Source organism: Oncorhynchus kisutch, linkage group LG5, assembly GCF_002021735.2.
Source record: "Oncorhynchus kisutch isolate 150728-3 linkage group LG5, Okis_V2, whole genome shotgun sequence".
Classification (NCBI taxonomy): Eukaryota; Metazoa; Chordata; class Actinopteri; order Salmoniformes; family Salmonidae; genus Oncorhynchus; species Oncorhynchus kisutch.
This window is the reverse complement of record NC_034178.2, coordinates 70,434,568-70,461,649: the sequence shown is the minus strand read 5'-3', so window position 1 is coordinate 70,461,649 and position 27,082 is coordinate 70,434,568.

The window sequence follows — 27,082 nt, the reverse complement described above, 5'->3', positions numbered from 1 at the left end:
TTAAATAAATGTGTTCTCAACTGGTCTACCTGGTTAAATAAAGGTGTTCTCAACTGGTCTACCTGGTTAAATAAAGGTGTTCTCAACTGACCTACCTGGTTAAATAAAGGTGTTCTCAACTAGCCTACCTGGTTAAATAAAGGTGTTCTCAACTAGCCTACCTGGTTAAATAAAGGTGTTCTCAACTGGCCTACCTGGTTAAATAAAGGTGTTCTCAACTGGTCTACCTGGTTAAATAAAGGTGTTCTCAACTGGTCTACCTGGTTAAATAAAGGTGTTCTCAACTGGTCTACCTGGTTAAATAAAGGTGTTCTCAACTGGCCTACCTGGTTAAATAAAGGTGTTCTCAACTGGTCTACCTGGTTAAATAAAGGTGTACAACCACTACTGTTAGCTGTTCAACCTGGTCAGGTGCCAGAACTACAAACACTACTGTTAGCTGTTCAACCTGGTCAGGCCCCAGAACTACAACCACAATCTTTTTTTTCTCCCACTAATAGTTTTTTTCCACTACTTGATTGACCAATCGCATCAGACTTTTTCACATGAGATCTTTTACAGAGCTGATTAGTCAAAAGCAAATGGAATGACATGAAACGCATGGAAACCATGTATTTGGAACCATGGAAACCATGTATTTGGAACCATGGAAACCATGTATTTGGAACCATGGAAACCATGTATTTGGAACCATGGAAACCATGTATTTGGAACCATGGAAACCATGTATTTCATACCATTCCACCTATTCTGCACTAGCCATTACCACGAGCCCGTCCTCCCCAATTAGGGTGCCACCAACCTCCTGTGAAACACAGTCTATGTGCTTATGGTCGTGAAAAACATGAACATACATTAAAACGCTTCAGGTATTCAGCCATTCAAACATAACAGAGGCATGGCAGAGGCATGGCAGTGCCACTCGTAGACCTAGTTAAACCAAGAGACATAATGAACAAAGGCAATTTTTATGCAGGCGAAGGTGTCTTAGTGTAATTATGTGGCCATATTGGATACAGAATCAAATGTATTTATACCAAACCAGTCTTGATGGGCATGAGTTGTACATTATTCTTAAAAAATGCCTCTCATCTACAACATTTAAATATTCAACTGATTTAACCTATGGCAGCCATTTTGGATTTTGGATGCCATTTTGGATTTGAGGCAAAATCCAGGATGGCCTGAAAGATAATCTGTGGTGGCCCCCTGACTAAATTACAAGAGTAGGCGCAAGCGATAGAAAATCCTTCAAGGAACCTTGGACCCTAAAAAATGTAATTTCAATGTCTAAACCCACTTGTTTTCCTTAGAGCCGATTACAACAGCCACAACAACAACTGTGTCACGCCTGCTCACGCTTCAGCCAGCTCATTGGGCTCCTATGCCTCAGATGGCCCATGAGTTTGTTTGTTTTGTTGGTGACGTCGGGCTGCCACGCCCTAGCTGGCTCGTCGGGCTGTCACGCCCTAGCTGGCTCGTCGGGCTGTCACGCCCTAGCTGACTCGTCGGGCTGTCACGCCCTAGCTGGCTCGTCGGGCTGTCACGCCCTAGCTGGCTCATCGGGCTGTCATGCCCTAGCTGGCTCATCGGGCTGTCACGCCCTAGCTGGCTCATCGGGCTGTCACGCCCTAGCTGGCTCATCGGGCTGTCACGCTCTAGCTGTCTCATCAGGCTGCCACGCCCTAGCTGGCTCGTCGGGCTGCCACGCCCTAGCTGGCTCATCGGGCTGTCACGCCCTAGCTGGCTCATCGGGCTGTCACGCCCTAGCTGGCTCATCGGGCTGTCACGCCCTAGCTGTCTCATCGGGCTGTCACGCCCTAGCTGGCTCATCGGGCTGTCACATCCTAGCTGGCTCATCGGGCTGTCACGCCCTAGCTGGCTCGTCGGGCTGTCACGCCCTAGCTGGCTCATCGGGCTGTCACGCCCTAGCTGGCTCAACGGGCTGTCTGTCACGCCCTAGCTGGCTCATCGGGCTGTCACATCCTAGCTGGCTCATCGGGCTGTCACGCCCTAGCTGTCTCATCGGGCTGTCACGCCCTAGCTGGCTCATCGGGCTGTCACGCCCTAGCTGGCTCGTCGGGCTGTCACGCCCTAGCTGGCTCATCGGGCTGTCACGCCCTAGCTGTCTCGTCAGGCTGCCACGCCCTAGCTGGCTCGTCGGGCTGTCACGCCCTAGCTGTCTCATCAGGCTGCCACGCCCTAGCTGGCTCGTCGGGCTGTCACGCCCTAGCTGTCTCATCAGGCTGTCACGCCCTAGCTGGCTCGTCGGGCTGTCACGCCCTAGCTGTCTCGAGAGGTTTCCTTGCCTCGGTTGGCTCGGCAGGTTCCCATTCCACTTCATGCTTCAGCCGGCAATTTGGGCTTCTACGCTACAGCGGGATCGTCAGGCTGTCACTCCTCAGCCGGGGTGGGACGTCGGGTGGCACCCCTAGAGGGGGGCGGGAGTACTGTCACGCTTGCTCCCGCTACCCCTCTCTGGTGCTCAAGGGCGCCAGGCTTCCCATTATCATACGCACCTGTTACCATCATTATGGTTGGACTCACCTGGACTCCTTTTGTTGTTTGCCCCTGCATATATGTCTGTTCCTCTGTCCTGTTCCCTGTATGTCTGTCCTGTTCCCTGTATGTCTGTCCCTCTGTCCTGTTCCCTGTCCTGTTCCCTGTATGTCTGTCCTGTTCCCTGTATGTCTGTTCCTCTGTCCTGTTCCCTGTATGTCTGACCTGTTCCCTGTATGTCTGTCCTCTGTCCTGTTCCCTGTATGTCTGTTCCTCTGTCCTGTTCCCTGTATGTCTGTTCCTCTGTCCTGTTCCCTGTATGTCTGTCCTCTGTCCTGTTCCCTGTATGTCTGTCCTCTGTCCTGTTCCCTGTATGTCTGTTCCTCTGTCCTGTTCCCTGAATGTCTGTCCTCTGTCCTGTTCCCTGTATGTCTGTTCCTCTGTCCTGTTCCCTGTATGTCTGTCCTGTTCCCCGTATGTCTGTCCTCTGTCCTGTTCCCTGTATGTCTGTTCCTCTGTCCTGTTCCCTGTATGTCTGTTCCTCTGTCCTGTTCCCTGTATGTCTGTTCCTCTGTCCTGTTCCCTGTATGTCTGTTCCTCTGTCCTGTTCCCTGTATGTCTGTCCTCTGTCCTGTTCCCTGTATGTCTGTTCCTCTGTCCTGTTCCCTGTATGTCTGTTCCTCTGTCCTGTTCCCTGTATGTCTGTCCTCTGTCCTGTTCCCTGTATGTCTGTCCTCTGTCCTGTTCCCTGTATGTCTGTTCCTCTGTCCTGTTCCCTGTATGTCTGTCCTCTGTCCTGTTCCCTGTATGTCTGTTCCTCTGTCCTGTTCCCTGTATGTCTGTTCCTCTGTCCTGTTCCCTGTACGTCTGCTCCTCTGTCCTGTTCCCTGTACGTCTGCTCCTCTGTCCTGTTCCCTGTATGTCTGTCCTGTTCCCTGTATGTCTGTTGTCTGTCCTGTTCCCTGTATGTCTGCCCCTCTGTCCTGTTCCCTGTACGTCTGCTCCTCTGTCCTGTTCCCTGTATGTCTGTTCCTCTGTCCTGTTCCCTGTATGTCTGATCCTCTGTGCTGTTCCCTGTATGTCTGCCCCTCTGTCCTGTTCCCTGTACGTCTGCTCCTCTGTCCTGTTCCCTGTATGTCTGTTCCTCTGTCCTGTTCCCTGTATGTCTGATCCTCTGTGCTGTTCCCTGTATGTCTGTCCTCTGTCCTGTTCCCTGTATGTCTGTTCCTCTGTGTTGTTCCCTGTATGTCTGTTCCTCTGTCCTGTTCCCTGTATGTCTGCCCTCTGTCCTGTTCCCTGTATGTCTGTTCCTCTGTCCTGTTCCCTGTATGTCTGTCCTCTGACCTGTTCCCTGTATGTCTGTCCTCTGTCCTGTTCCCTGTATGTCTGTCCTCTGTCCTGTTCCCTGTATGTCTGTTCCTCTGTCCTGTTTCCTCTATGTCTGTTCCTCTGTCCTGTTCCCTGTATGTCTGCCCCTCTGTCCTGTTCCCTGTATGTCTGTTCCTCTGTTCTGTTTCCTGTATGTCTGTCCTCTGTCCTGTTCCCTGTATGTCTGTCCTCTGTCCTGTTCCCTGTATGTCTGTTCCTCTGTCCTGTTCCCTGTATGTCTGTTCCTCTGTCCTGTTCCCTGTATGTCTGTTCCTCTGTGTTGTTCCCTGTATGTCTGTTCCTCTGTCCTGTTCCCTGTATGTCTGTTCCTCTGTCCTGTTCCCTGTATGTCTGTCCTCTGTCCTGTTCCCTGTATGTCTGTTCCCTGTCCTGTTCCCTGTATGTCTGTTCCTCTGTGTTGTTCCCTGTATGTCTGTTCCTCTGTGTTGTTCCCTGTATGTCTGTCCTGTTCCCTGAATGTCTGTTCCTCTGTCCTGTTCCCTGTATGTCTGTTCCTCTGTGTTGTTCCCTGTATGTCTGTTCCTCTGTCCTGTTCCCTGTATGTCTGTTCCTCTGTCCTGTTCCCTGTATGTCTGTTCCTCTGTCCTGTTCCCTGTATGTCTGTTCCTCTGTCCTGTTCCCTGTATGTCTGTCCTCTGTCCTGTTCCCTGTATGTCTGTTCCTCTGTCCTGTTCCCTGTATGTCTGTCCTCTGTCCTGTTCCCTGTATGTCTGCTCCTCTGTCCTGTTCCCTGTATGTCTGTTCCTCTGTCCTGTTCCCTGTATGTCTGTTCCTCTGTCCTGTTCCCTGAATGTCTGTTCCTCTGTCCTGTTCCCTGTATGTCTGTTCCTCTGTCCTGTTCCCTGTATGTCTGTCCTCTGTCCTGTTCCCTGTATGTCTGTTCCCTGTCCTGTTCCCTGTATGTCTGTTCCTCTGTCCTGTTCCCTGTATGTCTGTTCCTCTGTGTTGTTCCCTGTATGTCTGTTCCTCTGTCCTGTTCCCTGTATGTCTGTTCCTCTGTCCTGTTCCCTCTATGTCTGTCCGCTGTCCTGTTCCCTGTATGTCTGTTCCCTGTCCTGTTCCCTGTATGTCTGTTCCTCTGTCCTGTTCCCTGTATGTCTGTCCTCTGTCCTGTTCCCTGTATGTCTGTTCCCTGTCCTGTTCCCTGTATGTCTGTTCCCTGTCCTGTTCCCTGTATGTCTGTTCCTCTGTCCTGTTCCCTGTATGTCTGTCCTCTGTCCTGTTCCCTGTATGTCTGTCCTCTGTCCTGTTCCCTGTATGTCTGTTCCTCTGTCCTGTTCCCTGTATGTCTGTCCTCTGTCCTGTTCCCTGTATGTCTGTTCCTCTGTCCTGTTCCCTGTATGTCTGTCCTCTGTCCTGTTCCCTGTATGTCTGCCCCTCTGTGTTATTCCCTGTATGTCTGTTCCCTGTCCTGTTCCCTGTATGTCTGTTCCTCTGTGTTGTTCCCTGTATGTCTGCTCCTCTGTCCTGTTCCCTGTATGTCTGTTCCTCTGTCCTGTTCTCTGAATGTCTGTTCCTCTGACCTGTTCCCTGTATGTCTGTTCCTCTGTCCTGTTCCCTGAATGTCTGTTCCTCTGTCCTGTTCCCTGAATGTCAGTTCCTCTGTCCTGTTCCCTGTATGTCTGTCCTCTGTCCTGTTCCCTGTATGTCTGTCCTCTGTCCTGTTCCCTGAATGTCTGCTCCTCTGTCCTGTTCCCTGTATGTCTGTTCCTCTGTGTTGTTCCCTGTATGTCTGTTCCTCTGTCCTGTTCCCTGTATGTCTGACCTGTTCCCTGTATGTCTGCTCCTCTCTCCTGTTCCCTGTATGTCTGTCCTCTGTCCTGTTCCCTGTATGTCTGTTCCCTGTCCTGTTCCCTGTATGTCTGTTCCCTGTCCTGTTCCCTGTATGTCTGTTCCTCTGTCCTGTTCCCTGTATGTCTGTCCTCTGTCCTGTTCCCTGTATGTCTGTCCTCTGTCCTGTTCCCTGAATGTCTGTTCCTCTGTCCTGTTCCCTGTATGTCTGTTCCTCTGTCCTGTTCCCTGTATGTCTGTTCCTCTGTGTTGTTCCCTGTATGTCTGTTCCTCTGTCCTGTTCCCTGTATGTCTGTTCCTCTGTCCTGTTCCCTGTATGTCTGTCCTCTGTCCTGTTCCCTGTATGTCTGTTCCCTGTCCTGTTCCCTGTATGTCTGTTCCTCTGTCCTGTTCCCTGTATGTCTGTCCTCTGTCCTGTTCCCTGTATGTCTGTTCCCTGTCCTGTTCCCTGTATGTCTGTTCCCTGTCCTGTTCCCTGTATGTCTGTTCCTCTGTCCTGTTCCCTGTATGTCTGTCCTCTGTCCTGTTCCCTGTATGTCTGTCCTCTGTCCTGTTCCCTGTATGTCTGTTCCTCTGTCCTGTTCCCTGTATGTCTGTCCTCTGTCCTGTTCCCTGTATGTCTGTTCCTCTGTCCTGTTCCCTGTATGTCTGTCCTCTGTCCTGTTCCCTGTATGTCTGCCCCTCTGTGTTATTCCCTGTATGTCTGTTCCCTGTCCTGTTCCCTGTATGTCTGTTCCTCTGTGTTGTTCCCTGTATGTCTGCTCCTCTGTCCTGTTCCCTGTATGTCTGTTCCTCTGTCCTGTTCTCTGAATGTCTGTTCCTCTGACCTGTTCCCTGTATGTCTGTTCCTCTGTCCTGTTCCCTGAATGTCTGTTCCTCTGTCCTGTTCCCTGAATGTCAGTTCCTCTGTCCTGTTCCCTGTATGTCTGTCCTCTGTCCTGTTCCCTGTATGTCTGTCCTCTGTCCTGTTCCCTGAATGTCTGCTCCTCTGTCCTGTTCCCTGTATGTCTGTTCCTCTGTGTTGTTCCCTGTATGTCTGTTCCTCTGTCCTGTTCCCTGTATGTCTGACCTGTTCCCTGTATGTCTGCTCCTCTGTCCTGTTCCCTGTATGTCTGTTCCTCTGACCTGTTCCCTGTATGTCTGTCCTCTGTCCTGTTCCCTGTATGTCTGTTCCTCTGTGTTGTTCCCTGAATGTCTGTTCCTCTGTCCTGTTCCCTGTATGTCTGTTCCTCTGTCCTGTTCCCTGTATGTCTGACCTGTTCCCTGTATGTCTGTTCCTCTGTCCTGTTCCCTGAATGTCTGTTCCTCTGTCCTGTTCCCTGTATGTCTGTTCCTCTGTGTTGTTCCCTGTATGTCTGTTCCTCTGTCCTGTTCCCTGTATGTCTGACCTGTTCCCTGTATGTCTGCTCCTCTGTCCTGTTCCCTGTATGTCTGTTCCTCTGACCTGTTCCCTGTATGTCTGACCTGTTCCCTGTATGTCTGTTCCTCTGTCCTGTTCCCTGTATGTCTGTTCCTCTGTCCTGTTCCCTGTATGTCTGCCCCTCTGTGTTGTTCCCTGTAGTCCTATTGTTTGTTGTGTTTATGTCCAGACAATGTTAATGTTCCTGTTATATGTCCATCTGTATTAAATTATTTTCTCCCTGTACCCACTTCTCATCTCTTGCGCTGAGCCTTATTTATGTTTTTGTCAAGCAAGACCATGCAGCACTGAATGAGACCACATTTTACTTGGAAAGTTGTCTATTAATCAGCTATCAAAAAAGTAAAACTTACATTCATCATAAATATATTTATATTTCTGCCTTTTGTATCTCTGTGTTTACAGGTCTATATATAAAAGATGCATTAAGATGTCTTGATGCTGCTTGTCTGTGCGAATATAATAGTTTTACACAGCCATCTATTTCATAAATGGGAGACATTAGAGGGTAAGGTTATTAAAAAAATAAAATGGAAGCCGTGCCACTAACCTATACCCAATCACAGCAGAAGAAACAAAATGGAGGCCGTGCCACTAACCTATACCTGATCACAGCAGAAGAAACAAAATGGAGGCCGTGCCACTAGCCTATACCTGATCACAGCAGAAGAAACAAAATGGAGGCCGTGCCACTAACCTATACCTGATCACAGCAGAAGAAACAACCATTTCACCTCCTCATTTAGAGGAATCAAAGCTAAGTTGACATCACTTCTTAATATAGAAATAGCAATCTCATTAGATAACGTGCATTTTGTAGTGGTAACTTTTAGTTTTTTGTAAACAAATGCATGAAAAGAATCGGCCAACAAGTGAAGCCACAAACAAACCGAGTCCCCGTCCCCCGTCCCCCGTCCCCCGTCCCCCGTCCCCCGTCCCCCCCCCACCTAAATAAAAATAGAGTTGGCTTGATGTTTGATATTTCTTTGAGTTTCGCCTCTAATAATGTTACTAAATGAACGGCTATTGTTAAATGTACATCTCATAGTCAATACACCCGTTTCCGATCTCTGGTTGAAACAGATTGGAATATTCCGGACTGACACAGTGATAGATCACACTGTGATTCCAGACTGGTATTCAGCGGGACGCGACGTTTTGTTTACGTTCAGCTAGAAATATGCTATGTAGAACAAATGCCTCTCTGCCAAAGAATACTTTCATCTCTATTCATAGCATTTCTATCTGTAACATACACCCAGGTTTCTGGTTACACAGCCTGAAACTCAGTATTTTGAAATTTTTTACTAGGCAAGTCAGTTAAGAACAAATTCTTATTTATAATGACGGCCTAGGAACAGTGGGTTAACTGCCTGTTCAGCGGCAGAACGACAGATTTGTACCTTGTCAGCTTGGGGGTTTGAACTTGCAACCTTCTGGTTACTAGTCCAACACTCTAACCACTAGGCTACCCTGCCACCCTGAGTATAGCACATGGAGGAATGTGAAACTTACTCCTCAGTCTTAAATGTGACCTCTGAAGAGCTTTTGAGTGGCACTACTGATAGAGATGCTTGAGGGAGAACGGACACATGTGTTTGTGAAGCAGAGGTCCTGGGTTCAAGCCAAAAATGTAGAAAGTCTCCTTACAAGCCAGAATGTTGAATCAAATCAAATTTGAACTTACTCTACTGGTTGTCTGTGTGGTTGATCCCTCAGCTGGTCGAAAGTTGAGACAAAATATATCCAAAGGGAAGTATTATTTACCTTTTAGAGAGCAGGTATTGGCGTTGAGAGCTCTGTCATCTGGCACACGCTCAGCACCATGAAAACACCTGCAAGACTTTGGTTATTGTGCGGTCATTTTGTCTTGTGCACCTCATTGCCTCAGGCAATGAGAAAATGTGTCTTATTTGCCACACACAGAGAGACCTGAGTTTTGAAGTCGGATTAATCATATTCTCCCATGGATATTTAGTCTCATTTCGACTCGATTAAGAACCAACCCCACGGACAACCGGCACAGTAAATGAATATATAATGATATTAAACATTCGTGACAGAAGTCGTTTTTTGCTCCCCCATGTTGTTATGTGTGGCTTTGCTCTACAGGCAATGGAAAGCATAGTCACATTTAGGACACAGGCGGTCGGTGGCACTTTAAACAGGCTCATATTAATGGCTGGAACGAATGAAATGGAAGAGAATCGAACACATCAAACACCTGGTTTCCATCCATGAGCCGTCATCTCCTCAGCAGCCTCCTGTTGTTCAGGACTACGTACTGTAGGACCAGGAGGGGCCTATTTCCTTTTTTATTTTTGTTATTTCACCTTTATTTAACCAGGTAGGCTAGTTGAGAACACCTTTATTTAACCAGGTAGGCTAGTTGAGAACACCTTTATTTAACCAGGTAGGCTAGTTGAGAACACCTTTATTTAACCAGGTAGGCTAGTTGAGAACACCTTTATTTAACCAGGTAGGCGAGTTGAGAACACCTTTATTTAACCAGGTAGACTAGTTGAGAACACCTTTATTTAACCAGGTAGACTAGTTGAGAACACCTTTATTTAACCAGGTAGGCCAGTTGAGAACACCTTTATTTAACCAGGTAGACCAGTTGAGAACACCTTTATTTAACCAGGTAGGCCAGTTGAGAACACCTTTATTTAACCAGGTAGGCCAGTTGAGAACACCTTTATTTAACCAGGTAGACCAGTTGAGAACACCTTTATTTAACCAGGTAGGCCAGTTGAGAACACCTTTATTTAACCAGGTAGACCAGTTGAGAACACCTTTATTTAACCAGGTAGACCAGTTGAGAACACCTTTATTTAACCAGGTAGGCTAGTTGAGAACACCTTTATTTAACCAGGTAGACCAGTTGAGAACACCTTTATTTAACCAGGTAGGCTAGTTGAGAACACCTTTATTTAACCAGGTAGGCTAGTTGAGAACACCTTTATTTAACCAGGTAGGCTAGTTGAGAACACCTTTATTTAACCAGGTAGGCTAGTTGAGAACACCTTTATTTAACCAGGTAGGCCAGTTGAGAACACCTTTATTTAACCAGGTAGGCCAGTTGAGAACACCTTTATTTAACCAGGTAGGCCAGTTGAGAACACCTTTATTTAACCAGGTAGGCCAGTTGAGGACACCTTTATTTAACCAGGTAGGCTAGTTGAGAACACCTTTATTTAACCAGGTAGACCAGTTGAGAACACCGTTATTTAACCAGGTAGGCCAGTTGAGAACACCTTTATTTAACCAGGTAGGTCAGTTGAGAACACCTTTATTTAACCAGGTAGACCAGTTGAGAACACCTTTATTTAACCAGGTAGACCAGTTGAGAACACCTTTATTTAACCAGGTAGACCAGTTGAGAACACCTTTATTTATTGCAAAAATCAGAAACTTTCTGTCCAAAAATGATGCAGAAAAATTAATCCATGCTTTTGTCACTTCTAGGTTAGACTACTGCAATGCTCTATTTTCCGGCTACCCGGATAAAGCACTAAATAAACTTCAGTTAGTGCTAAATACGGCTGCTAGAATCCTGACTAGAACCAAAAAATTTGATCATATTACTCCAGTGCTAGCCTCTCTACACTGGCTTCCTGTCAAAGCAAGGGCTGATTTCAAGGTTTTACTGCTAACCTACAAAGCATTACATGGGCTTGCTCCTACATATCTCTCTGATTTGGTCCTGCCGTACATACCTATACGTACGCTACGGTCACAAGACGCAGGCCTCCTAATTGTCCCTAGAATTTCTAAGCAAACAGCTGGAGGCAGGGCTTTCTCCTATAGAGCTCCATTTTTATGGAACGGTCTGCCTACCCATGTCAGAGACGCAAACTCGGTCTCAACCTTTAAGTCTTTACTGAAGACTCATCTCTTCAGTGGGTCATATGATTGAGTGTAGTCTGGCCCAGGAGTGGGAAGGTGAACGGAAAGGCTCTGGAGCAACGAACCGCCCTTGCTGTCTCTGCCTGGCCGGTTCCCCTCTTTCCACTGGGATTCTCTGCCTCTAACCCTATTACAGGGGCTGAGTCACTGGCTTGCTGGGGCTCTCTCATGCTGTCCCTGGAGGGGGTGCGTCACCTGAGTGGGTTGATTCACTGTTGTGGTCATCCTGTCTGGGTTGGCGCCCCCCCCCCCCCCTTGGGTTGTGCCGTGGCGGAGATCTTTGTGGGCTATACTCAGCCTTGTCTCAGGATGGTAAGTTGGTGGTTGAAGATATCCCTCTAGTGGTGTGGGGGCTGTGCTTTGGCAAAGTGGGTGGGGTTATATCCTTCCTGTTTGGCCCTGTCCGGGGGTGTCCTCGGATGGGGCCACAGTGTCTCCTGACCCCTCCTGTCTCAGCCTCCAGTATTTATGCTGCAGTAGTTTATGTGTCGGGGGGCTGGGGTCAGTTTGTTATATCTGGAGTACTTCTCCTGTCCTATTCGGTGTCCTGTGTGAATCTAAGTGTGCGTTCTCTAATTCTCTCCTTCTCTCTTTCTTTCTCTCTCTCGGAGGACCTGAGCCCTAGGACCATGCCCCAGGACTACCTGACATGATGACTCCTTGCTGTCCCCAGTCCACCTGGCCATGCTGCTGTTCCAGTTTCAACTGACCTGAGCCCTAGGACCATGCCCCAGGACTACCTGACATGATGACTCCTTGCTGTCCCCAGTCTACCTGGCCATGCTGCTGCTCCAGTTTCAACTTCCACCTGACTGTGCTGCTGCTCTAGTTTCAACTGTTCTGCCTTATTATTATTCGACCATGCTGGTCATTTATGAACATTGAACATCTTGACCATGTTCTGTTATAATCTCCACCCGGCACAGCCAGAAGAGGACTGGCCACCCCACATAGCCTGGTTCCTCTCTAGGTTTCTTCCTAGGTATTGGCCTTTCTAGGGAGTTTTTCCTAGCCACCGTGCTTCTCCACCTGCATTGCTTGCTGTTTGGGGTTTTAGGCTGGGTTTCTGTACAGCACTTTGAGATATCAGCTGATGTACGAAGGGCTATATAAATAAATTTGATTTGATTTGATTTGAAATTTGATTTGATTTATTTAACCAGGTAGACCAGTTGAGAACACCTTTATTTAACCAGGTAGGCCAGTTGAGAACACCTTTATTTAACCAGGTAGACTAGTTGAGAACACCTTTATTTAACCAGGTAGACTAGTTGAGAACACCTTTATTTAACCAGGTAGGCTAGTTGAGAACACCTTTATTTAACCAGGTAGACCAGTTGAGAACACCTTTATTTAACCAGGTAGGCCAGTTGAGAACACCTTTATTTAACCAGGTAGGTCAGTTGAGAACACCTTTATTTAACCAGGTAGACCAGTTGAGAACACCTTTATTTAACCAGGTAGACCAGTTGAGAACACCTTTATTTAACCAGGTAGACCAGTTGAGAACACCTTTATTTAACCAGGTAGACCAGTTGAGAACACCTTTATTTAACCAGGTAGAACAGTTGAGAACACCTTTATTTAACCAGGTAGACCAGTTGAGAACACCTTTATTTAACCAGGTAGGCCAGTTGAGAACACCTTTATTTAACCAGGTAGACCAGTTGAGAACACCTTTATTTAACCAGGTAGACCAGTTGAGAACACCTTTATTTAACCAGGTAGACCAGTTGAGAACACCTTTATTTAACCAGGTAGACCAGTTGAGAACACCTTTATTTAACCAGGTAGACCAGTTGAGAACACCTTTATTTAACCAGGTAGACCAGTTGAGAACACCTTTATTTAACCAGGTAGGCCAGTTGAGAACACCTTTATTTAACCAGGTAGACCAGTTGAGAACACCTTTATTTAACCAGGTAGACCAGTTGAGAACACCTTTATTTAACCAGGTAGACCAGTTGAGAACACCTTTATTTAACCAGGTAGACCAGTTGAGAACACCTTTATTTAACCAGGTAGACCAGTTGAGAACACCTTTATTTAACCAGGTAGGCCAGTTGAGAACACCTTTATTTAACCAGGTAGACCAGTTGAGAACACCTTTATTTAACCAGGTAGGCCAGTTGAGAAAACCTTTATTTAACCAGGTAGGCTAGTTGAGAACACCTTTATTTAGTTCTGGGGCCTGACCAGGTTACACAGCTAACAGTAGTGGTTGTAGTTCTGGGGCCTGACCAGGTTACGCAGCTAACAGTAGTGGTTGTAGTTCTGGGGCCTGACCAGGTTACACAGCTAACAGTAGTTCTGGGGCCTGACCAGGTTACACAGCTAACAGTAGTGGTTGTAGTTCTGGGGCCTGACCAGGTTACGCAGCTAACAGTAGTGGTTGTAGTTCTGAGGCCTGACCAGGTTACAGAGCTAACAGTAGTGTTTGTAGTTCTGGGGCCGGACCAGGTTGAACAGCTAACAGTAGTGTTTGTAGTTCTGGCGCCTGACCATGTTACACAGCTAACAGCAGTGTTTGTAGTTCTGGCACCTGACCAGGTTGAACAGCTAACAGTAGTGGTTGTAGTTCTGGGGCCTGACCAGGTTACACAGCTAACAGTAGTGGTTGTAGTTCTGGGGCCTGACCAGGTTACACAGCTAACAGTAGTGGTTGTAGTTCTGGGGCCTGACCAGGTTACACAGCTAACAGTAGTGGTTGTAGTTCTGGGGCCTGACCAGGTTGAACAGCTAACAGTAGTGGTTGTAGTTCTGGGGCCTGACCAGGTTGAACAGCTAACAGTAGTAATGGGGCCTGGCCAGGTTGAACAGCTAACAGTAGTTCTGGGGTCTGACCAGGTTGAACAGCTAACAGTAGTGGTTGTAGTTCTGGGGCCTGACCAGGTTACACAGCTAACAGTAGTGTTTGTAGTTCTGGAGCCTGACCAGGTTGAACAGCTAACTGTAGTGGTTGGGGCCTGACCAGGTTACACAGCTAACAGTAGTGGTTGTAGTTCTAGGGCCTGACCAGGTTACACAGCTAACAGTAGTGGTTGTAGTTCTGAGGCCTGACCAGGTTACAGAGCTAACAGTAGTGTTTGTAGTTCTGGGGCCTGACCAGGTTGAACAGCTAACAGTAGTGTTTGTAGTTCTGGCGCCTGACCATGTTACACAGCTAACAGTAGTGTTTGTAGTTCTGGCACCTGACCAGGTTGAACAGCTAACAGTAGTGGTTGTAGTTCTGGGGCCTGACCAGGTTAAACAGCTAACAGTAGTGGTTGTAGTTCTGGGGCCTGACCAGGTTACACAGCTAACAGTAGTAGTTGTAGTTCTGGGGCCTGACCAGGTTACACAGCTAACAGTAGTGGTTGTAGTTCTGGGGCCTGACCAGGTTGAACAGCTAACAGTAGTGGTTGTAGTTCTGCGGCCTGACCAGGTTGAACAGCTAACAGTAGTTCTGGGGCCTGGCCAGGTTGAACAGCTAACAGTTGTTCTGGGGCCTGACCAGGTTGAACAACTAACAGTAGTTCTGGGGCCTGACCAGGTTACACAGCTAACAGTAGTGGTTGTAGTTCTGGGGCCTGACCAGGTTACACAGCTAACAGTAGTGTTTGTAGTTCTGGGGCCTGACCAGGTTGAACAGCTAACAGTAGTGGTTGGGGCCTGACCATGTTACACAGCTAACAGTAGTGTTTGTAGTTCTGGCACCTGACCAGGTTGAACAGCTAACAGTAGTGGTTGTAGTTCTGGGGCCTGACCAGGTTACACAGCTAACAGTAGTGGTTGTAGTTCTGGGGCCTGACCAGGTTGAACAGCTAACAGTAGTGTTTGTAGTTCTGGCGCCTGACCATGTTACACAGCTAACAGTAGTGTTTGTAGTTCTGGCGCCTGACCAGGTTGAACAGCTAACAATAGTGGTTGTAGTTCTGGGGCCTGACCAGGTTGAACAGCTAACAGTAGTGGTTGTAGTTCTGGGGCCTGACCAGGTTGAACAGCTAACAGTAGTTCTGGGGCCTGGCCAGGTTGAACAGCTAACAGTTGTTCTGGGGCCTGACCAGGTTGAACAGCTAACAGTAGTTCTGGGGGCTGACCAGGTTGAACAGCTAACAGTAGTGGTTGTAGTTCTGGGGCCTGACCAGGTTACACAGCTAACAGTAGTGTTTGTAGTTCTGGGGCCTGACCAGGTTGAACAGCTTACTGTAGTGTTTGTAGTTCTGGAGCCTGACCAGGTTGAACAGCTAACAGTAGTGATTGTGGCCTGACCATGTTACACAGCTAACAGTAGTGGTTGTAGTTCTGAGGCCTGACCAGGTTACAGAGCTAACAGTAGTGTTTGTAGTTCTGGGGCCTGACCAGGTTGAACAGCTAACAGTAGTGGTTGTAGTTCTGGGGCCTGACCAGGTTACACAGCTAACAGTAGTGGTTGTAGTTCTGGGGCCTGACCAGGTTACACAGCTAACAGTAGTGGTTGTAGTTCTGGGGCCTGACCAGGTTACAGAGCTAACAGTAGTGGTTGGGGCCTGACCAGGTTACACAGCTAACAGTAGTTCTGGGGCCTGACCAGGTTACACAGCTAACAGTAGTGGTTGTAGTTCTGGGGACTGACCAGGTTACACAGCTAACAGTAGTGGTTGTAGTTCTGGGGCCTGACCAGGTTACACAGCTAACAGTAATGTTTGTAGTGCTGGGGCCTGACCAGGTTACAGAGCTAACAGTAGTTCTAGGGCCTGACCAGGTTACAAGCTAACAGTATTGGTTGGGGCCTGACCAGGTTACGCAGCTAGCAGTAGTTCTGGGGCCTGACCAGGTTGAACAGCTAACAGTAGTGGTTGTAGTTCTGAGGCCTGACCAGGTTACACAGCTAACAGTAGTTCTGGGGCCTGACCAGGTTACACAGCTAACAGTAGTGGTTGTAGTTCTGAGGCCTGACCAGGTTACACAGCTAACAGTAGTGGTTGGGGCCTGACCAGGTTACACAGATAACAGTAGTGGTTGTAGTTCTGAGGCCTGACCAGGTTACACAGCTAACAGTAGTGGTTGTAGTTCTGGGGCCTGACCAGGTTGAACAGCTAACAGTAGTGGTTGTAGTTCTGGGGCCTGACCAGGTTGAACAGCTAACAGTAGTGGTTGTAGTTCTGGGGCCTGACCAGGTTGAACAGCTAACAGTAGTTCTGGGGCCTGACCAGGTTGAACAGCTAACAGTAGTTCTGGGGCCTGACCAGGTTGAACTGCTAACAGTAGTGGTTGTAGTTCTGGGGCCTGACCAGGTTACACAGCTAACAGTAGTGGTTGTAGTTATGGGGCCTGACCAGGTTGAACAGCTAACAGTAGTGGTTGTAGTTCTGAGGCCTGACCAGGTTACACAGCTAACAGTAGTTCTGGGGCCTGACCAGGTTACACAGCTAACAGTAGTGGTTGTAGTTCTGAGGCCTGACCAGGTTACACAGCTAACAGTAGTGGTTGGGGCCTGACCAGGTTACACAGATAACAGTAGTGGTTGTAGTTCTGAGGCCTGACCAGGTTACACAGCTAACAGTAGTGGTTGTAGTTCTGGGGCCTGACCAGGTTGAACAGCTAACAGTAGTGGTTGTAGTTCTGGGGCCTGACCAGGTTGAACAGCTAACAGTAGTGGTTGTAGTTCTGGGGCCTGACCAGGTTGAACAGCTAACAGTAGTTCTGGGGCCTGACCAGGTTGAACAGCTAACAGTAGTTCTGGGGCCTGACCAGGTTGAACTGCTAACAGTAGTGGTTGTAGTTCTGGGGCCTGACCAGGTTACACAGCTAACAGTAGTGGTTGTAGTTATGGGGCCTGACCAGGTTGAACAGCTAACAGTAGTTCTGGGGCCTGACCAGGTTACACAGCTAACAGTAGTGGTTGTAGTTCTGGGGCCTGACCAGGTTACACAGCTAACAGTAGTGGTTGTAGTTCTGGGACCTGACCAGGTTACACAGCTAACAGTAGTGGTTGTAGTTCTGGGGCCTGACCAGGTTACACAGCTAACAGTAGTGGTTGTAGTTCTGGGGCCTGACCAGGTTACACAGCTAACAGTAGTGGTTGTAGTGCTGGGGCCTGACCAGGTTGAACAGCTAACAGTAGTTCTGGGGCCTGACCAGGTTACACAGCTAACAGTAGTGGTTGTAGTTCTGGGGCCTGACCAGGTTGAACAGCTAACAGTAGTTCTGGGGCCTGACCAGGTTACACAGCTAACAGTAGTGGTTGTAGTTCTGGGGCCTGACCAGGTTACACAGCTAACAGTAGTGGTTGTAGTTCTGGGACCTGACCAGGTTACACAGCTAACAGTAGTGGTTGTAGTTCTGGGGCCTGACCAGGTTACACAGCTAACAGTAGTGGTTGTAGGTCTGGGGCCTGACCAGGTTGAACAGCTAACAGTAGTTCTGGGGCCTGACCAGGTTACACAGCTAACAGTAGTGGTTGTAGTTCTGGGGCCTGACCAGGTTACACAGCTAACAGTAGTGGTTGTAGTTCTGGGGCCTGACCAGGTTGAACAGCTAACAGTAGTGGTTGTAGTTCTGGGGCCTGACCAGGTTGAACAGCTAACAGTAGTGGTTGTAGTTCTTAGGCCTGACCAGGTTAAACAGCTAACAGTAGTGGTTGTAGTTCTGGGGCCTGACCAGGTTGAACAGCTAACAGTAGTGGTTGTAGTTCTGGGGCCTGACCAGGTTGAACAGCTAACAGTTGTGGTTGTAGTTCTGGGGCCTGACCAGGTTGAACAGCTAACAGTAGTGGTTGTAGTGCTGGGGCCTGACCAGGTTGAACAGCTAACAGTAGTTCTGGGGCCTGACCAGGTTACACAGCTAACAGTAGTGGTTGTAGTTCTGGGGCCTGACCAGGTTACACAGCTAACAGTAGTGGTTGTAGTTCTGGGGCCTGCCCAGGTTGAACAGCTTACTGTTCATTCTGGTTCAAGGTGCATTATCCTTCCTGTATCACTGGCAGGATATTCAGGGCTGTGTGGTGATCAGTTTCCATTTCTACAACAGTTGTGTGTAGGCACTCAGCAGATGCAGATTGCATGCCAATGAGACCCAATCACTAACTGGAATGTTATCTCAACCTGAATGATTCTGGGGATACTTCAGTAGTGGAATGGTCTGGTTGTCTGGTTGTGAAGGAGAGTCTGTGAAAGGGCTGTCACAAACAGATCTTTCCAACACCTAATTAACCTGTGGTTGGAATGTTTTATATTGAATGTGGCTGAAAGTCCTGCAGGTCACTTCCTAAAGATTCCTTTATATTCCTTTGGAATACATTTGTATTATTTAACACAGTAAATTATAGGAATTAGTGGAAAATGACTCAAGCAAAAGCAAAAATCACCTAGTAAAATACTACTTGAGTAAAAATATAAAAGTTTAAAATGACTGTACGCTTGTTTAAAAAAAAAAATTATGGATAGCCAGGGGCACACTCCAAAACACACCATTTATAAACAAATACTTTGTGTTTGGTGAGTCTGCCAGACCAGAGGCAGTAAGGATGACCAGGGATGTTCACTTGATAAGTGCGTGAATTGGACCATTTTCCTGTCCTGCTAAATATTGAAAATGTAACGAGTACTTTTGCGTGTCAGGGAAAATGTATGGAGTAAAAAGTACATAATTTTCTTTAGGAATGTAAAAGTAAAAGTAAATATAATATATATATATATACATATATATATATATATATATATATATATATATATATATACTTAATAAGTACTTTAAAGCATTTTTATTATGTACTTTACACAACTGCTGTTTGGGTCGATAAATAATGGGACCAATGTGTGACATTGAGATCAAATTTTCTAAACGGTTAGATTTTTTTTTTATAAAAACGTGTGCAGTTTCACATGTGCACTTAGTGCAATATATGCACAATGGCCCATAACTCCACCTATACACTCAGTCGCGTCATGCCATTGTAATGCACATTGTCAAGCCGCCCTCTATCAGAGGCACCATAGTGGTCCCCTAAAGTGGTGGTAAGCCCAGTCATTCTAAATTACACTATAGTGCCTGTAAATATGATGACATTGTTAAAGTGGTAAAATATTTCATAGGAAACAACTTCCAGCATTATCATGTCGTCAAATTTACTTTAGACAGATGGGAATGTTATCATTAGCTAGCAAAGTTTGTAAAAAAATAGCTGTCAATGCTAACGTTAGCTAGCGAAAATCCAGTGGCCTCCCCTTAATCTTAGCTAGCTAGCTAACATTATACGGCATCTAAAGTCAATCTGGTGACATCAAAATGATGAAAAGGTTTTCCTTTCCTACAAAAGGTGTTCCTTTCCTACAAAAGGTGTTCCTTTCCTACAAAAGGTGTTCCTTTCCTACAAAAGGTGTTCCTTTCCTACAAAAGGTGTTCCTTTCCTACAAAAGGTGTTCCTTTCCTTTTTGCCTCCTTTTTAATGTCATTGTATTTCCAAGCCACTGTGATGCACTTTTTGGTGAAATCCTCATCAGCGCTCATTGACGATGCATTGAGTAGAATGCTTTAATCGATCATCAGTCCAAAACGAACGTTCAAAACAATATTGTGAGGAAACATGCAACCCATGAAACCAACAACATAGGCCTAGGACTATACACCAGTTGGCAAATCAAATTCAAGGACTTTCAGGGACTTTTTTCAAGCACTTCATTCAAATTTTTTAAAAACCTCAATGTTATACAATTGTACAATGGGTATGAATACTTTCTGAAGGCTCTGTAATCTATGTCTTACAGCTCTGAGGACATTGTGGTGAAGCTGAACGGCAGTCAGCTGACGATGGACATCCTGGAAGAGGTTGGTTTTAACGAGCCAATCCTGGTTCTGAAGAAGGACGGTCTGGGGATGTCCATGCCCGCTCCTACCTTCTACATCAATGATGTGGAGAACCATGTTGTCTACAAATGGAAATTACAGATACAGATAAATTTAAGGGAGCAGGAGAACTAATTAATTAATTAATTAATAATTACAAGGACTTTTCAAGCACCAAATTGGGTCTATTCCAGGACTTGAATTTCTGAGCTCCAAATTCAATTTGGGTCCTTCAAGTCCCTTTGTATTGTTTAAAATGTGTAACATGGAAACCAAAACGTTATTTCATTACCAGATCACATCGAGAAGCCAATGTAAAGCTATGTAATTTGTTGTCATTTTATCCAGAATAATTCATTAGTAAGAATAGCGTTGGGTGTTGCACAATAGTCTATTCTGCACAATTGCGCACAGTAGACTAAGTGTCCAATCCAAAGCACATTAACTCATTACCTGTAATGCTTTCTCTGTTAAGTCTAACAAGTCCCTGCTGTAAATAAAGCAGAAAACAACAGATGATCGACATCAATTCGCTAGGGATTTTAGAGCCAACATGGATCCAGGCACAATTAACTGTCTTCACTGGCACAAGTAATGAGACAACACAATACTATGGACGTTCCTCATTAACAGGGCTGGTTCCAGTGGTCGCTAGTAATTTAGGAATTCAGTCGGGGTCTCAACTTACTATTGAGAGTTAGAATATTACAATAGACCAGGAGCCATTTTGAAATGTGGTTGTGCATCAGCTGTTTTTCTCCTGTTTTTTTTTTTTATTTTTTTATTTCACCTTTATTTAACCAGGTAGGCCAGTTGAGAACACCTTTATTTAACCAGGTAGGCTAGTTGAGAACACCTTTATTTAACCAGGTAGGCTAGTTGAGAACAAGTTCTCATTTGCAACTGCGACCTGGCCAAGATAAAGCATAGCAGTGTGAGCATACAACAAAGAGTTACACATGGAGTAAACAATTAACAAGTCAATAACACAGTAGAAAACAAAGGGGGGGTCTATATACAATGTGTGCAAAAGGCATGAGGAGGTAGGCAAATAATTACAATTTTGCAGATTAACACTGGAGTGATAAATGATCAGATGGTCATGTACAGGTAGAGATATTGGTGTGCAGAAGAGCAGAAAAGTAAATAAATAAAAACAGTATGGGGATGAGGTAGGTGAAAAGGGTGGGCTATTTACCAATAGACTATGTACAGCTGCAGCGATCGGTTAGCTGCTCAGATAGCTGATGTTTGAAGTTGGTGAGGGAGATAAAAGTCTCCAACTTCAGCGATTTTTGCAATTCATTCCAGTCACAGGCAGCAGAGTACTGGAACGAAAGGCGGCCAAATGAGGTGTTGGCTTTAGGGATGATCAGTGAGATACACCTGCTGGAGCGCGTGCTACGGATGGGTGTTGCCATCGTGACCAGTGAGCTGAGATAAGGCGGAGCTTTACCTAGCATAGACTTGTAGATGACCTGGAGCCAGTGGGTCTGGCAACGAATATGTAGCGAGGGCCAGCCGACTAGAGCATACAAGTCGCAGTGGTGGGTGGTATAAGGTGCTTTAGTGACAAAACGGATGGCACTGTGATAGACTGCATCCAGTTTGCTGAGTAGAGTGTTGGAAGCCATTTTGTAGATGACATCGCCGAAGTCGAGGATCGGTAGGATAGTCAGTTTTACTAGGGTAAGCTTGGCGGCGTGAGTGAAGGAGGCTTTGTTGCGGAATAGAAAGCCGACTCTTGATTTGATTTTCGATTGGAGATGTTTGATATGAGTCTGGAAGGAGAGTTTGCAGTCTAGCCAGACACCTAGGTACTTATAGACGTCCACATATTCTAGGTCGGAACCATCCAGGGTGGTGATGCTAGTCGGGCATGCAGGTGCAGGCAGCGACCGGTTGAAAAGCATGCATTTGGTTTTACTAGCGTTTAAGAGCAGTTGGAGGCCACGGAAGGAGTGTTGTATGGCATTGAAGCTTGTTTGGAGGTTAGATAGCACAGTGTCCAAAGACGGGCCGAAAGTATATAGAATGGTGTCGTCTGCGTAGAGGTGGATCAGGGAATCGCCCGCAGCAAGAGCAACATCATTGATATACACAGAGAAAAGAGTCGGCCCGAGAATTGAACCCTGTGGCACCCCCATAGAGACTGCCAGAGGACCGGACAGCATGCCCTCCGATTTGACACACTGAACTCTGTCTGCAAAGTAATTGGTGAACCAGGCAAGGCAGTCATCCGAAAAACCGAGGCTACTGAGTCTGCCGATAAGAATATGGTGATTGACAGAGTCGAAAGCCTTGGCAAGGTCGATGAAGACGGCTGCACATTACTGTCTTTTATCGATGGCGGTTATGATATCGTTTAGTACCTTGAGTGTGGCTGAGGTGCACCCATGACCGGCTCGGAAACCAGATTGCACAGCGGAGAAGGTACGGTGGGATTCGAGATGGTCAGTGACCTGTTTGTTGACTTGGCTTTCGAAGACCTTAGATAGGCAGGGCAGGATGGATATAGGTCTGTAACAGTTTGGGTCCAGGGTGTCTCCCCCTTTGAAGAGGGGGATGACTGCGGCAGCTTTCCAATCCTTGGGGATCTCAGACGAGATGAAAGAGAGGTTGAACAGGCTGGTAATAGGGGTTGCGACAATGGTGGCAGATAGTTTCAGAAATAGAGGGTCCAGATTGTCAAGCCCAGCTGATTTGTACGGGTCCAGGTTTTGCAGCTCTTTCAGAACATCTGCTATCTGGATTTGGGTAAAGGAGAACCTGGAGAGGCTTGGGTGAGGAACTGCGGGGGGGGCGGAGCTGTTGGCCGAGGTTGAAGTAGCCAGGCGGAAGGCATGGCCAGCCGTTGAGAAATGCTTATTGAAGTTTTCGATAATCATGGATTTATCAGTGGTGACCGTGTTACCTAGCCTCAGTGCAGTGGGCAGCTGGGAGGAGGTGCTCTTGTTCTCCATGGACTTCACAGTGTCCCAGAACTTTTTGGAGTTGGAGCTACAGGATGCAAACTTCTGCCTGAAGAAGCTGGCCTTAGCTTTCCTGACTGACTGCGTGTATTGGTTCCGGACTTCCCTGAACAGTTGCATATCACGGGGACTATTCGATGCTATTGCAGTCCGCCACAGGATGTTTTTGTGCTGGTCGAGGCCAGTCAGGTCTGGAGTGAACCAAGGGCTGTATCTGTTCTTAGTTCTGCATTTTTTGAACGGAGCATGCTTATCTAAAATGGTGAGGAAGTTACTTTTAAAGAAAGTCACTCAATTAGCCATGTCAGCTAACACTTTTTAGATTGGTAGTTAGTCTAGCCAGTGATCTAAAACGTTTTAGATTGCTAGTTAGTCTAGCCAGCGATCTAAAACTTGTAGTAATCATGACCAAATATCGACTGAGCTCGCAGGGCACATTCCCAGGGGTCCTGACCTCCAGGGGTCCCCCATTCATTTTGTTAGTCCTTCTCAATTAGATATCATATTAACATGGTGTATGTGATTATAAAATGGGTAGAATTGCAGGACATTAGCTTTAAAGTTGCAACATTTCTCTCCACCACATGGCAAAATGAGTAGAATAGCAAGAAATTAGGTTTAAAATTACTACATTTCTCTCCACCACGTGGCAAAATGGGTAGAATTGCAAGAAATTAGGTTAAAATTGCTACATTTCTCTCCACCACATGGCAAAATGGGTAGAATTGCAAGAAATTAGGTTTAAAATTGCTACATTTCTCTCCACCACATGGCAAAATGGGTAGAATTGCAAGAAATTAGGTTTAAAATTACTACATTTCTCTCCACCACATGGCAAAATGGGTAGAATTGCAAGAAATTAGGATTAAAATTGCTACATTTCTCTCCACCACATGGCAAAATGGGGAGAATTGCAAGAAATTAGGTTTAAAATTGCTACATTTCTCTCCACCCCTTGGCAAATGGGTAGAATTGCAGAAAATGGGCTATCAAACTGCTAAAGTGTTCTTTCTGCCCCATTGACAATTGTGTATAATTGCTGGAAAGTATCTTTAAAATTGCAAAGTTCTCTCCGTCCAACAATGTAGAGCATGTGAGCTGAGTTGAGCTGTGGGAAATCCCGCACATTGCTCATGGACCGTCCACCTCTAGGAGCTCCACATCCTTTCCACCGTGCTTCTCCACCTGCATTGTTTGCTGTTTGGAGTTATAGGCTGGGTTTCTGTACAGCACTTTGAGATATCAGCTGATGTACGAAGGGCTATATAAATACATTTGATTTGATTTGATTTCCAACTGCTCTGCTTAAAACTGCTCCGAACTCACACGAAAATAAAAAAAAAACTGCTGCTCCAAATTCGCTCTATTCATTAAAATCACAATTTAACCAACACCTATCTATTTTTGTGACTAGCCTGAACCTACCAATTGTTTTTTGAAGTATTGAACCTAAACCATATGGATTTGAATGAAAAGTATTTGAATAAACATGAAAAAGGTGAATGTAAGAAACGCTCATTATTTCAAATAGGCCACATGTTGAATTAAACAGCATATAAACTCTCTAAATAGGTCAGGAGCCAGACAGGGAGACTAAGGAGGAAGAAAAATGTATTATTTAAGCTACATTATTTCAAGGCTGTAGCATATAAAGAAATACACTGTGAATAATTTGCCAATGCAACGCAATAGGCTGGCAGCGACATAAAGTGCTCAGCATTTAAACAACATTGTATTGTATTAAATCATTATATTCTATAAATTGCGTATATGGACTGTGACGTACTTATTAAAAGGAAATGCAAATTAAACAAAAAATGACTTATTAATGACTTTGAATTCATTTTTTAGAAACAGGAGTTTTGCCAGCCTGTGGCTTCAGGCTCATGTGGTGGTGCCTGGAGAGCCGGTCAGCAGAGGTGAACATCCTCTCATAACTTCAAGAGCCACTGGGGATGCTAAACAGCCTTTTGGCTGCTCTTACCAGGCTGGGCAGAGATGCAGAGTCTATAGGTAGGCCTAAAGATCTTTAGGCAAAATAACCCAATCAATACTGAAAGCTCATTTTACTTGGGAATATTCCAGGCCCATTGTATAGATAATTGAACAACAATGAATGGAACATTTAAGAGACCTTATTTTTAGTTTATAAATACTTTGCTACAATGACACGCTTAGCTAGCTACCCACTTCCTTAATTTCTGTTAGCATGTACAGGTAGTAAGTATATCATACTGCTTTCAGGATACGTGTCTTTTCAGAATCCACAATGATTCTTTAGTTGTGGACAATACAACACCGCAAATATTTAGCGAACTCCATGACAGTAGCTAAAGCAAGGGGCTATAGCAGCACACAAGTAGACTACAGATGCATGCTGGGCCGGGCGTGCTTTGGGCTCGCGAATTGAGCACTACTGGAGCGCTACTGGAGCACGTGAAAAGGCAGAAGCTCCAGCCTTTGAGAATCTTGCTCTGCACTTCAATCAAATTGGGAACGCTCTACTCCTCGCGCTGCTCCAGCTCCACTCAGCTCACAAACTCTAGCTCCGTGGCAAAATGTGTAGAATTGCATGAAATTCAATATTTCTCTCCACTGTCAAAGGGCGGGGGGGGGCACTAAAATGTTTTGCCGTGAGGTGTGGGGCCCCCAAACCAAATCTCACTCAGGGCCCCCGAAAGCCAGCCCTGCTTGTGACCACCGTTTTGCCACCATGTGGACTGTTGCATGACAACAGCTGTTCATCACTTGACTGTCATTCAAAAAATTCCTTCCTGAAACTATCACAGTGTAATTAAACAGCTTGACACCAAATGAGTATCCAGCAACTATTAGACATAGTTGTTGAAGAACCACATTAATGACAGAATTCATTTAGGTTTTTAAGTATCAAGGTAAGGTGACTCTTTCGTTTAGAAGCATTCGAATTTTGCAACAGCGTACAGTTTAGGGGATTTGTGTGCCCATGAAAACCGCATTCACCCTGTGACATAAGGAAACAGGAAAAAGTTAAGTAGTTGCACTGCATCTCTTTAAAATAAATAGTCAGACAGCTTTTCTAAACAAAAATATTAACGTTACATGGAACAATTTCAGCAATTTTGCTGAGTTACAGTTCATATAAGGAAATCAGTCAATTGAAATAAAATCATTTGGCCCTAATCTATGGATTTCACAAGACTAGCAAGGGCGCAGCCATTTGAAGATGATCCCTGGGCTTTGATGGACTGTAAAAGAGGTTGCAGAGGAGGTGGAGCTGGTAACGCATGGTGCATCAACACCACTATCTCAGTCAATCTCCAGCCAATCACACAATCACACACAGCATCTTCTTATACATTTGACCAGCCTTAAGGGGCCTCTTGTTTGCCATAGGTGTCATTATGTCCTTGTAGGGATGTTGGAATAGAGACATCACGGAATACTGAGCCGTTTCCCAGGCCAATGCATGTGTCACCACAGCACGAGAACTCATTCATCACACGGGAGTCCAGTTCAGGTGTCACATGGGCTGGCCAGCCATGGGTGGTAGCAAAATAGGTACATGAGGGCCTATCAAGAACAGTTCTGGGAAATTCAGAGGACTGATGGCTGAGTGAGCCTATCAAGAACAGTTCTGGGAAATTCAGAGGACTGATGGCTGAGTGAGCCTATCAAGAACAATTCTGGGAGATTCAGAGGAGGACTGATGGTGGCGTGGGCCTATCAAGAACAGTTTTGGGAGATTCAGAGGAGAACTGATGGTGGTGTGGGCCTATCAAGAACAGTTTTGGGAGATTCAGAGGAGGACTGATGGTGGCGTGGGCCTATCAAGAACAGTTTTGGGAGATTCAGAGGAGGATTGATGGTGGCGTGGGCCTATCAAGAACAGTTCTGGGAGATTCAGGATGGCATTAGCATTGGAGAGGTGTGTTGGTTCAATGTGGTGAACGCCTGACCTATGAGCTTGTCGCCATGGTTGTAACCTCCCCATACCCCAAGTCAACATGTATATGGCAACTCAATGGAAGACTGAGCGATTCAGGATGGCATTGACTTTGGATAGGCACAATTACTATGACATGTGAAGGCCTACTAATTGATGGCACTTCTTGTCAATGAGTGTCAGCTTGTGTTGGTTCCTTATAGTGAACACCTGCCTCATCTGCTTCTCATCATGTGTGGTTGTATCCTCTCCATACACTATAATATCACCAGGTCAACATATAACAACTCCAGGATGGTGGACATATTTTTGGTTTTATATATATTAATTTATATAATTTATATATCATAAATCATACAGTTTGTTTTACCT